The sequence below is a fragment of the Triticum urartu genome, chromosome 1A (assembly GCF_056163025.1).
Source record: "Triticum urartu cultivar PI428250 chromosome 1A, HENAU_Tu73, whole genome shotgun sequence".
Lineage (NCBI taxonomy): Eukaryota > Viridiplantae > Streptophyta > Magnoliopsida > Poales > Poaceae > Triticum > Triticum urartu.
Genome location: NC_141873.1, coordinates 498,860,938 through 498,874,394, shown reverse-complemented (window position 1 = coordinate 498,874,394; position 13,457 = coordinate 498,860,938). Strand labels below are relative to the sequence as shown.

Genomic DNA, 13,457 nt, shown 5'->3' with positions numbered 1-13,457 from the left:
GCGTTAACGTTGTCACCCATGTCGTCGAGGATGAGGTTGCCGAGGTCGGGGAAGATGTCGTCGTTCGCGAAGTCGTCGCTGCCAGCAGTCACGCGAGTGCGCTCCCCAAAAACATGATCGCCCCTCTCCCGTACAGGATCACGAGAGGCGGGGTTCCGGAGGCCTACTGTCCCTTCTCCCGGTGCACGCCGAAAGGAGGGATGGAGAAGACTTGCTTGGCGGCGCAATAATCTGGAATGGTATTGAGAAACCATACGAAGCGGCGGCCGCTAGGGTAGACGTCTTCCTGACTATATATTGCGGGCCGGGTAGGTCGTGGGAGTAAACCCCACGTCCGAGTCATCACGATCCAAAAGAATCGGAAATGGTTCAGTAATTAACGCGTCCGTTAATTATTAATTAATGACTCATTAATTTTCCCATGCAGCAAAAATATAGACAACATGCATAACTCTGTCCTAGGCTCGGCTCAATCCCGCAACCCGCGGCGCGGCGCGGCGCGACGAGGCATGGCGAGGCGAGCGAGGAGGAGGAGCGCGCGTGTAGGTGTCCTCTTACCATGCTCATACAAGTGGTAGAAGAGCTCATCTTATAAAGAGGTGCAACTCTCTCTCAGCTTCCGGGATGGGACTAAACTTTAGCCTCACTCACTCCACTCACATGTGTGCATGAATGGGCCAAGAGAATTTCAGAATTTTAGTTGGGCTTTGGGCCAAAGGCCTACTAGCAAAATTCCAATAGCTTCAAGTCTCTAAATCAGATAAGTTTATTTTAAAACCCGGTCAAAGTGGTCAAAATCTGGTTTTGAACTAAACTTACCCGGTTTTGAGACTTGAAGGATCAAGTGTCTACCAAAGCATCTTAAGGGACTAAGTCTATATTTTTAGGAAACTTGGGGGACCAAAAACATACTTTTCTCTTCCCAGTTATAGTTAGCTAGCTGGCTAGCCGTCCTACCCAGGGTGACACGGGTGCGTCTTCGACCTAGCGTCGCCAGCGCCCTCCCCTTCTCACTCCTGCCATGCCATGGGAGGAGGACGCCGCCGGGTAAAGCCCACGCGGACGACGGCTGAGATGGGCTCTCTCTCTCGCAGCTACGCTACGTCTTGTCGGGCGGCAAGGCTTGGTGACCGGTCGGCACGCCGATCTGTAGATGATTGGTGGGGGTGCTCTGTGATGGCTGGAGTGGCTTGAGTGGCATCTCCCGGCAACGTGGAGGCACATGACTGCGGCGAAGGAGTCGGGCAGGCGTGTTGCTGCAGATCGGCCCCATGGTGGTTGATTTAGCGGGTGCATGGTGCCGAGGATGCCGGGCCTCCTTCTTAGGGCATGTACAACGGTGTACAATCAGCTGACTAGAAGGGGTTACAGCTAGGATTTTAGATGACGTGGGGTAGAGAAATTGAGGAGAGAGAAAGAGCCTGTCGGTAGAATTAACGACGATCTGCAGTGCTTGAAAATCACTCGCTAAAGACAGCCTTTCTAGCGTTGTATCGGGTGCGTCTGTAAAAAACGGCAGTTGCCCCGTTTGTAAATAGTAGGAGCAGTGGGGTCGGGATGGGATTTAACTTCATAGACTAATTAATATATTTACAAATTTGGGGTGTTATAGATAGTAAGAAAGGACGGTCTGTTGTATGAGGTAATTTTATCGCTGTCTACAGGTGACGTGGAGGATTGTTGTAGACGACAGGCGTCTAAACTGATGTACATGTCCTTAGTGAGCCCGAGTGGTGCTGCATGGGGTTGCGTGTGTGCAGGCCGGTCTCCTGGCATCAGGTGCCGTCATGTGTGGGGCTCTCTGCTGAAAGGTAGACCACAACGGTGGGCTGTTGGACTTCCCACGAGTTGTGATCAACCTACGTCTCAACAACTTTGGTGTTCATTGAATGCTCTTCGGGAGTGTTCATCTCTCAAGAAGTCAAGATGCAATGGTTGATTTCGGTGGTGAGATGGAAATTATGGACGGCGGCTTGACGCAGAGGGATGGTTATGCAACAGCGGCAATCACAACACATGTAGCTGCTGAGATCGCGGAAAAGTGACATCGATGGCGGTGCTACTCGAGTACCCGATCTCGAGCTCCAGGGTGAAAGCCTAGATCTAACCCGAGTTGGTTATACTTGGCAATGACAATGTTTCTTTTACGTTTTATCTTGCTAAAGGCATTGTTCAATATGCTCGGATTGATCAGGGTGTAAACCTAGATTCTAGTCTTGGTGGTTGGATCCGGTGATGGCGACGCTTGAGTTTCACTCCCTTCCTAAAGGCGTAGCTGTTTAAGAACCTCGGCGTTCGTGTGGTGTTATGATATGATTGGTGCGGTCATTGTTGTAGTTTGCCGATCACGGATCTGATAGCTTTGGGTTTCCTTTTTTCCTCGCCTCCGCATAGTTTTGGTATTATATGACTTTTCTATTTGTTGGCGTGTTTTTTGTGTGTGTGCATTGTGATTGGTTGTCTGCATCCTAACTATTACAGAAGCCAAGTGTCTGCTCTCATATTCTCTTGATGCTTCTTGTTTGGAAAAAAAAAGTATAGGAGCTATTTGCATAATTGATGCTCAATCCTTTATGTTTCTTCCGTGCCTTACTGGAACATTGTTGATGATAATAACGGCTCAAAATTGACGAAGGGACCTAAAGAAGCGACTTTGTGATAACACCACGAAGGAGACCACAAAGTCAGACCACGAGCATGGGGCGAGACATAACTCGTTGTCCTCGGACCGCTCGCCCCCCTCCCTGCCATCATTTAGACACCCACTCCCATCTCCGTCTCGGACTGGTCCTCGCCCCACGACTATTGTCCCCCTGCCCCCTGGCATCCCCGGCTCTCCAACTGCCCCCTCCTCGTCGGCCGCCGGTTCTCCCATGGCAGCACGACCCGCCCCCTCCCACCGCCACGAGCTCCTATCATTTGGGACACTAGCAAGCTCCACCATGGGCCCGAGGAACAGAGGCGTCATGCACTCCCTCTAGGAGGAGTGCAAGGTGAGGACACAAGGTGGAATCATGGGTTTGGGGTGTGGGCTCCATTTAATTTGCTGGGCCTTTCACAAATACTATTACATAGTAGAATTTTTTTCCTGGAATTCTAGGTCTGCCATGACACACCCTCTAGGTCCACCAATGGGTTCGGCCAGATTCTATGAAAAGCTATAGCAAAACTATACCCCATCTAGCATTTTTCTTAAAATCATGAAAAAATAAAGAGAAAATAAGAATACAATCATGATATATATAATATATTATATATCACATATACTTGACATACACATATTCATACATAAAGAAATTAAGCATTGATCGGGCATCCTAATTTAGTAACTAAGCTTTGCATCAATGCATTGGCTTTGTGGAATGCAATTGTGTTCCTCCCCTTGCTGCATCGTCTTAGCGGCGGGTTATTTTTTGCTCAATAAAAGGAGTTTATTCATGAATCGTAGGGTTAAAATTGAGAGACCATAAATCCTCACAACATGGAGGTCATCTACTCATCTATACCACAATACACAACTCGGTGCGGCATAATTAGCCAGACAATCTGCTACCCTATTTTGAGTTCTCATAATTTTATATGGAATAAACTTCCTCTCACTCATCCATGGTTTAGTTCCAGCTACCAAATGACCATAGGTCAAATGAGAGAATTTACCGCCAGAAAGGATTGAAAGAGCCTCCGAGGAATCCGACTGGACGACCACTGGTCGATCCGTATGTTGTCTAGCAAGGGTCATGCCTTGCATCCATGCATGTATCTCCGCCTCAAGAGCCTTATTGCAATGAAAAATAGCTCTGTAAGCAACAAAGATGACCGAACCATTCTCCCGAAGTAAAACCATACCAGCACCTGCATTACCATCCTAGATGGGGAATGACCCGTCGACCTATAGAGTTGTCCAGCCAGAAGGTGGCGGCGGCCAAGGATCTAGCTGACCTGCATGTTCCATCACCGGACATGGTGTACCTTCTCCAACAATCATTTTGCCTTTTATAATCTCCTCCAGGCAGTGTTTACGTGTTAGATCAATAGACTTATAGTTATTGTCCAGAAACTCCTTTGTAATCTTCACCGGAGGTATCTCCTTACCATGCACCACATCATTCCTAAGCTGCCAAATTCTCCATATGATTAAGATAACCATATCTCGAGTTTTACTATGCCATGTTGCAAGAACATGTAATAACATGCCTTCCCCTTTGTCAACTAGGACCTCCTCTAACGGCAAAGGCCATAATGCATGGCTTGCCAGACACTTCTTGCCTAAGGGCAAGCGATAAGCGCATGGAACGAACCCTCAATGTCCCGGCCACACAACCTACAACGGCCGATGGTAGCAAGGTACTGAAATACCTTGTTTTGGCCCGTCGCAAGTGCTCCTTATGCAACTTTCCATGCAGTAATACATATCTTCAATGGTACTTTTGCACGCCATACATTATTGTTCCATAGAGAAAGCTCACCCCCTGGTTAGAACTTTGATGCCCCTCCTGCATAGGTTTCATCATGTTCTTGTGTAGCCAGGTTATAAGCACTTTTGACGGTAAACCGACCAGAATTTTTGGGGAACCATGCAAGAAAATTGACACGATTACGCGGTGACGTGTGTATCCTCGGAATATGTTGTACATCAACATCCCAGAAATGCTCTTAGAGCCGCACAACATTCCACCCACTGTGATCATACAGAAAATCTGAGACTCGGGTACATCGACAATTTATTTTTGAGGTATTTGGTATTTGATCATGTCCTCTCAGAATCCATGGATCCTGTCACGTGTGTACTCTAGAACTGTCCCCGATCCTCCTGTTTGAGGATAGATGGATCAAGGGGAACCCTAGACCTCCCTTTATATAGGCAGGAGAGGCCTAGAGTTTACATGCTGGATGTGATCTGGGGCGCTGCCGTCCTCTAGTCTTGGACATCAAGAAGGTCGTCTAGCCTCCTAGGGTAAGAGTCTCAACGTGGCCCTATTGGGCCCCCTTGCAGCTGACAAGGCCGGGCTCCTCGGTGTCGGCCACCCCCGGTACAGGACCCTATCAATCTTTGATCATATCCTCTCGGAATCCATGGATCCTGCCACATGTGTACTCTAGAACAGTCCGCTATCCTCCAAATAACTCCCTTCTTAACCAGCTCTAGACCATGTTTGATAGCGGCGTTAAATGACTTCAAATTTAGCTCTATCATGGCATTCAGAAAGCTATTAGCGTCATTTTCAGTTTAGCTAACGTTTGCAGGAGTCCTCTCCAAAAGTTATACCGACACTATAGCAGATGAATAGCAGACTATTTAAAATTTGATGTTAATATATCATCTTAACAACAAATCGAGAGTTGTATGGACCTTTGGAACTGCAATTATCCCTTCAACCACGAAGTGTTGTTTTGTAATTGTAACATAATTTTATACAGATCTTTGCAATTAGGAAGATGATTCTAAAGACCTGAGTTGAAGCATGTAGCAAGAGATAAAACACCCCTACACATACAAGAAAACGCAATGCATTGGCTCTGAAGCTACATGAAGATATGATGTTGTCCCTCTGACTGGGCAAAGGTATCCTTGGTTTGTAAGTATGTAACTCATGGTGTAGTCCCGATGGCTTTCCTGACCTCCCTACCTTCTCCCTCCCCTCACGCCACCCATGGTCGCCGACCCTCGACGCCGGCGACGCGCGCTGACATCGTTGCGACAGAGACGGTGGTCGTGGGACACGTTCATGTACCGCTCGGCGCGTCCCATGTACCGCAGCGGACCGCAGACCCTGGGGTACTTGGACCTGCACCCGACACGCACGCCATGGTGGGACCGGGAGGTGGGGCGAGCCTAGGCCAGGTGGGTCCGACGGCTACAGGGCACGGGGCTAGGGTTATGGAGGGGATAAATCCCTCCTCGCCTCCCCACCCCCCACATTCCATCCCAGATCTCGATCTACTTCTTCTCCACCTCTGGGAGGCGCCTAGGGTTTCGACACCTAGGGTTTCCCTGTCGTTCGGCTGGTGGGAGGGGAAGGCGGGGGTGACCGCAGATCCTTCGCCCAAGTCGCCGCATCTCCACCAAGAGCAAGTCCGCTCGCTCCCATGACGGATCGATGAGCGGAGAACCGCGGCCACCGGCTGGATGGCTTCAGGGCGGGCCTGGCCGGCCAAGGTGTCGGTCGCTTCGGATGGGAGTTGGGCGTGGTGGCGGTGGAGGCAGCCGCAACATGGTGTGGACGTGCGACATCGAGGAGGGCGGCCAGATCTCCACCAACATGGATCAGGGCATGCAGGCGTCAGATCGAGCAAGGTGGGAGGCTGCGGCCATGGAGACGCAAAGCGACGACCGCCGAGTAGAGAGATGGGGGGACAACAACCAAGGCAAGGCGACCGCGGGGGATTCTGGACGGCGTCATCTTCGTCCCCAACAAGATGCACGCCTGCAACAAGATCGTCGTCAACCAACTCCAGGAAGAAGGAATGATGCCTCACTAGTGGGTGGCGCTGAGGTTTGCATTACTTGCAAAGAACCAGGGCATGTTCCCATGTGCTGTCCTCGTGTTGTATGCGGTAGATGTGATCTTAATGGGCATCTTATTCCTATTTGCAACACTGTGCTTCCTTGGGAATTTGTGGCTCCTATGTGTGGATTTCAAGCTAAGGGAAAGGGGTTCTTCTATATCCATGATGCTAGTACACCTAAGCAGAACACTGATAGGAACAGATATATTGTGATCACTGTGGTTGAGGGGCAAGCTAGTGACTGACAGTTAGAGGAATTTTTTAATGCTTACATTAACACAAAATGGAAATGCTCAGCTAGATCGATTGTGCTCAATACTTTTGTAATGAGATTTCCTTCGCCCAGAGATGTTGACAAAGCTTGTTTTGCTGAAACCATGAACATTAAAAGTTGTGGGGCTGTGGTGGGTCTTAAAAAGTGGTCTGAATCTGTTGGTGCCAAGGGTGTACTTAACATTGCTTGGGTTAATGTAAGCAACATTCCTCTGGACAAAAGACATGAAAAAATATAGCATATGTTGGATCCTTGGTGGGTGTCACTTTAGACAACGATAAATCTACTGTAAACAGACATGAGTCTGTCAGAATCAAATTGGGATGCAGAGATGCTGAGAACATACCAAAAAAGGCTGAGGGGTGCTGGGTGATCACTTTTATGACTTTTTCTACTCTGTGGACAAAATTCTGGTTAAAAATTCCCCAAAAGAAAGTGTGACTGTGACACAAGAGGCTGATAAAGGGGTGTCACCTAAAAGAGCCAGAATCACAGGAAATGCACAAAGTGATGGGCAGGGGGTTCCTCTTCTACTATGGGGAATTTTTCTGCTCCACCCAACTCTATTGGGAAGGGAATAAACATGCCTACTGTGATAGAAATAGTGGAAGAGGATAATGGGGCTGGTACAAAACAAGGGGGCAATGAGGAGAGTCTCTCTGAAGAGGAGAGTGAGGAGATTGATAATGAGTTGCTTATTGATATCATAGATGTTGAAAACATGAAAGAGCAGTTGGAAGGAGTGGAGTCGCCTGAAACTCAGTCATATGAAAATGTTGTGGTCAATTCTATGCAAATCATTCCCTGTGTTCCATTGATAAGAAAATCTATATCATATCTTGATGTTGTGCTGGGGCAACCTCTGGTTACCGAAGTATCACCTGATGATGTGACATGTCAACAAGTTCCTTCGTTGTACTCTGTGCAATCTCCTAATACTTCTGGAGAGGAGAATGTGGAGGTTATTCCTACTCCACCTATGGTGGAAGAAATACAAACCAGGCTGAGTCAAAGGGCAGTTGGTGGAAATATCGAGCATATGGGAGTCCGGGCTAAAAAATTGACCAGGAAGAGAAACTTTCAAGGCAATGAGAAAAACTCAATTTCCAATTATTTTTAAATTCTTTCAAATTTAGAGATTGTTGATACTGCTGCAAAGATGGGAGTTGATATCCCTGACAACAATTTTACTGTTGTTGATGTGATTAGGGAAATGGAAAAATCTAGAGCTAACATAGCTGAGAAAAATGAACATATAGAGAAACAACAAGATAAAATGTTGTTTATCACTAATGCTGCTGGTGGTAAATCTCCCTTAAACATTGATTGGGTGAGGGATGGTGAGATTCATGAGGACGAGTTTACTGCTGTTAGATCTAGAAGGAAAGAAAAAAAGAAGGTTAATGTAGTTATATCTAGACCTGTGACTAGAAGTCTAAAAAACAAAGTGTGTTCTGATGCTGGTTCGGCCATGCCCCCTGGTAAACCTAGCAACAATAACCACTCTCCAAAATGCAAGAAAAAATGATTAGCCTTTTCTGGAACTGTAGGGGTGTGGGGAATAGAGGTATGGCAACTTGCTTATCTGACTTGATTAGAGAATACTGCTTGGATTTTGTTGCTTTCCGGGAAACAATGAAAAAGGATTTTTCCTCTAAATTCTTGAGGAAAATTGATCCAGGAGATTGTTTTGAGTGGAATTGGATCCCCTCAGTGGGCAAATCTAGGGGGATTTTGTGTGGTACTAAGAAAGATACCTTTGATATTAGAACATGTGAGGCAGGAAAATATATCATGAAAATTGAGGTGTGGGATAAGAGTAAAAAGTTGAACTATTGTATGCTAGTGGTCTATGGGTCTGCTCATGAGGAGCATAAAATAGAGTTTTTGACTGAGCTCTCTGATGTGTGTAACAATATTGCTTGCCCTTACATTGTGGGTGGTGACTTTAATATTCTGAGATATGCTAGTGAGAAAAATAAGAAAACCAGGACAAGCCATGCCTCTGATCTCTTTAACTCCATCATGAATACCTTCTGTCTTAGGGAATTTGATATGAATGGGGTCTTTATACATGGTCTAACAATCAGCAAAAACTTACCCTTGAAAAGTTGGACCGAATACTTATGTCCAGTTCTTGGGAAAACCAATTTCCTCTAACCTTTGTCAGAAAGCTAGTCAGAGAAATCTCATATCATAGCCCCTTGATCTTGAACACTGAAGACTTTATCCCTAATTCATTTAGAAAAGGAGATTTTAGATTTGATCTTAACTGGCTTAAAAATCCTGAGTTTATACCCTTAGTTGCTAAGGTGTGGATGAAACCTGTCAAATCAAAGGACCCTATTGACATTTTGAACATTAAATTGAAGAGATTTAAGAAAATTTTCAAAGGATGGGGGCCAAATTTATTTGGAAAATCCAGAAAGAGGAGGAGTGAACTTAGAGAGGAGTTAGAACATCTAGAAAAATTGGAAGAAACGGATGTACTATCCCCTGAATTATATGAGAAAAAGGTTGATATACTGGTAGAGTTATACAACATACTAGTGGAAGAGGAGGTTGCTGGGATGCAAAAATCTCATGAAAACTGGCTATTGAAAGGGGACAGAAACACTGACTATTTTCATAGAATAGTGAATGGGAGAAGACAGAGAAATACTATCTTCTCTCTTAGTTGCGGGGATGAGGTGATTGAGGGGACCAACAATCTCTTGAAACATGCCACAGAATTTTATAAGGACCTCTTTGGGCCAGCAGTGGGGAATTTATGCAAAATGAGGGAGAATATGTGAGAATCAAATGAGAAATTGACAGACATTGATAACCTTATCCTTACTAGACCCTTTTCTGAAACAGAAATTAAGAACGCCCTATTCTCCATGAAACCCAATAAAGCACCAGGTCCAGATAATATCCCCATCGAATTCTTCCAACACTGTTGGGAGGTAGTTAAGGGTGAAGTGATGTTATTATTTGACTGGTTCCATGATAATAAACTTGATGTGCAATGTTTGAATTATGGGATTTTAACTCTATTGCCTAAGATTGTTGGAGCAAATAAAATACAACAGTTTCGCCCCATATGCTTGCTTCGGTGCATCTATAAACTGATTACTAAAGTGCTTACTATTAGACTAGAACCTTTTGTTGATACACTTTTCAGTAGACATCAGAATGCTTTTATTAAAAAGCGAGACATCATGGATGGGATCATGTCTCTACATGAAATCCTCCATCACACTTACAGTAGGAAGAAACCTGGGATTGTGTTGAAGCTAGATTTTGAAAAGGCATATGACAAATTTAATTGGGATTTCCTGCTAGATTGCCACAAAATGAGAGAATTTCATCCGCAATGGAATGAATGGGTCAGAAAAATCCTACTGGGAGGTACGATTAGTGTGAAGCTGAATGATGAGGTGGGTCCTTACTTTCAAAGCTCGAAAGGGGTGCGCAAGGGGACCCATTCTCGCCTTTTCTCGTTAATTTAGCTGTTGATTGTTTGACTAAGATGGTGCTTAAATCTTAACAAAATGGCTTATTCAAAGGTCCAGCCTTCGACCTGATTTCAAATGGAGTAGCTATTTTACAGTATGCGGATGAACAATTTTGTGTTTTGAGGATGACCTTGGGGTTAAAGACTTGAGAAAACAGAATATTAGTTTGCTGGTGAAGTGGTGGTGTAAACTGGATAAAAATAAAGGTCTCTAGCAAGAAATAGTTAAGGCAAATACTTGAAGAAAACTTCCGTGGCCATGGTGAAGGCAAAAAACAATGACTCACCATGTTGGAAATCCCTTTTGAAAGTGAAAGACTTGTATATGCTGGGTAGGGGTGTCAAATTGAATAGGGGGATGTGGTCAGGCTCCGGTTCGATGAACTGGAGGGTAGGACTCCCTTTAAAGAGAAATTTCCTTTGCTTTTTGAAATATGTGTTGAACAAGATTGCACTGTTGACAGAATTGATTTGTTGAATCAAATATCCTCCTTTAGGAGGAGGATGTCTCCTGAGATAATGATGAAGGAAATATGCCCTAGAGGCAATAATAAAGTTATTGTTTATTTCCTTATATCATGATAAATGTTTATTATTCATGCTAGAATTGTATTAACCGGAAACATAATACGTGTGTGAATACATAGACAAACAATATGTCACTAGTATGCCTCTACTTGACTAGCTCGTTGAATCAAAGATGGTTAAGTTTCCTAGCCATAGACATGAGTTGTCATTTGATTAACGGGGTCACATCATTAGAGAATGATGTGATTGACTTGACCCATTTCGTTAGCATAGCACTTGATCATTTAGTTTTTTGCTATTGCTTTCTTCATGACTTATACATGTTCCTATGACTATGAGATTATGCAACTCCCGTTTACCGGAGGAACACTTTGTGTGCTACCAAACATCACAACGTAACTGGGTGATTATAAAGGTGCTCTACAGCTGTCTCCGAAGGTACTTGTTGGGTTGGCGTATTTCGAGATTAGGATTTGTCACTCCGATTGTCGGAGAGGTATCTCTGGGCCCTCTCGGTAATGCACATCACCTAAGCCTTGCAAGCATTGCAACTAATGAGTTAGTTGCGGGATGATGTATTACGGAACGAGTAAAGAGACTTGCCGGTAACGAGATTGAACTAGGTATTGATATACCGACGATCGAATCTCGGGCAAGTAACATACCGATGACAAAGGGAACAACGTATGTTGTTATGCGGTCTGACCGATAAAGATCTTCGTAGAATATGTAGGAGCCAATATGAGCATCCAGGTTCCGCTATTGGTTATTGACCGGAGACGTGTCTCGGTCATGTCTACATAGTTCTCGAACCCATAGGGTCCGCACGCTTAAAGTTCGGTGACGATCGTAATTAGGGTTTTTGTGTTTTGATGTACCGAAGGTTGTTTGGAGTCCCGGATGTGATCATGGACATGACGAGGAGTCTCAAAATGGTCGAGACATAAATATTGATATATTGGAAGCCTATATTTGGATATCGGAAATGTTCCAGGTGAAATCAGGATTTTACCGGAGTACCGGGGGTTACCGGAACCCCCCCCCCGGGGGGGGGGGGTTAATGGGCCTACATGGGCCCTAAGGGAGAAGAGGAGGGTCGGCCAGGGCAGGCCGCGCGCCCCCTCCCCCCTAGTCCGAATAGGACAAGGAAGGGGGGGCGGAGCCCCCCTTTCCTCTTTTCCCCTTCCCCTTTCCTTCTCCAACAAGGAAAGAGGGGGAGTCCTACTCCCGGTGGGAGTAGGAATCCTCCAGGCGCACCCCTAGGGCCGGCCGCACCTCCCCCTCTCCCTCCTTTATATACGGGGGCAAGGGGGCACCCCATGACACACAAGTTGATCTTCGTGATCGTTCCTTAGCCGTGTGCGGTGCCCCCTTCCACCATATTGTTGGAAATATGCCCTAGAGGCAATAATAAATTGATTATTATTATATTTCCTTGTTCATGATAATCATTTATTATCCATGCTAGAATTGTATTGATAGGAAACTCAGATACATGTGTGGATACATAGACAACACCATGTCCCTATTAAGCCTCTAGTTGACTAGCTCGTTGATCAATGGATGGTTACAGTTTCCTGACCATGGACATTGGATGTCGTTGATAACGGGATCACATCATTGGGAGAATGATGTGATGGACAAGACCCAATCCTAAGCCTAGCACAAAGATCGTGTAGTTCGTATGCTAAAGCTTTTCTAATGTCAAGTATCATTTCCTTAGACCATGAGATTGTGCAACTCCCGGATACCGTAGGAATACTTTGGGTGTGCCAAACGTCACAATGTAACTGGGTTGGCACGAATCGAGACTGGGATTTGTCACTCCGTGTGATGGAGAGGTATCTCTGGGCCCACTCGGTAGGACATCATCATAATGTGCACAATGTGATCAAGGAGTTGATCACGGGATGATGTGTTACGGAACGAGTAAAGAGACTTGCCAGTAACGAGATTGAACAAGGTATCGGGATACCGACGATCGAATCTCGGGCAAGTATCGTACCGCTATACAAAGGGAATTGTATACGGGATTGATCGAATCCTCGACATCGTGGTTCATCCGATGAGATCATCGTGGAACATGTGGGAACCAACATGGGTATCCAGATCCCGCTGTTGGTTATTGACCGAAGAACGTCTCGGCCATGTCTGCATGGTTCCCGAACCCGTAGGGTCTACACACTTAAGGTTCGATGACGCTAGGGTTATAGGGAATAGATATACGTGGTTACTGAATGTTGTTCGAAGTCCCGGATGAGATCCTGGACGTCACGAGGAGTTCCGGAATGGTCCGGAGGTAAAGATTTATATATGGTAAGTCCTGTTTTGGTCGCCGGAAAAGTTTCGGGGTTTATCGGTAACGTACCGGGACCACCGGGAGGTTCCCGGGGGTCCACCAAGTGGGGCCACCAGCCCCGGAGGGCTGCATGGGCCAAGTGTGGGAGGGGACCAGCCCCAGGTGGGCTGGTGCGCCCCCCCCCCCCACCAAGGCCCAAGGCTCAAGGGAGAGTGGAAGGGGGCAAACCCTAGGCTCAGATGGGCCTAAGGCCCACCTAGTGGTGCGCCCCCCTCTCTTCCCCCTTGGCCGCCTCCCCTAGATGGGATCTAGGCTGGCCGCCACCCCTAGGGGTGGAAACCTAGGTGGGG

The 13,457-nt window shown here is 46.1% G+C and overlaps 1 pseudogene; it reads left to right on the top strand.

Annotated features, from left to right (window-relative positions):
* The first annotated feature begins 6,173 nt into the window (after positions 1 to 6,173).
* Positions 6,174 to 7,019, top strand: LOC147991954 (uncharacterized; annotated as a pseudogene).
* Positions 7,020 to 13,457: the final 6,438 nt, after the last annotated feature.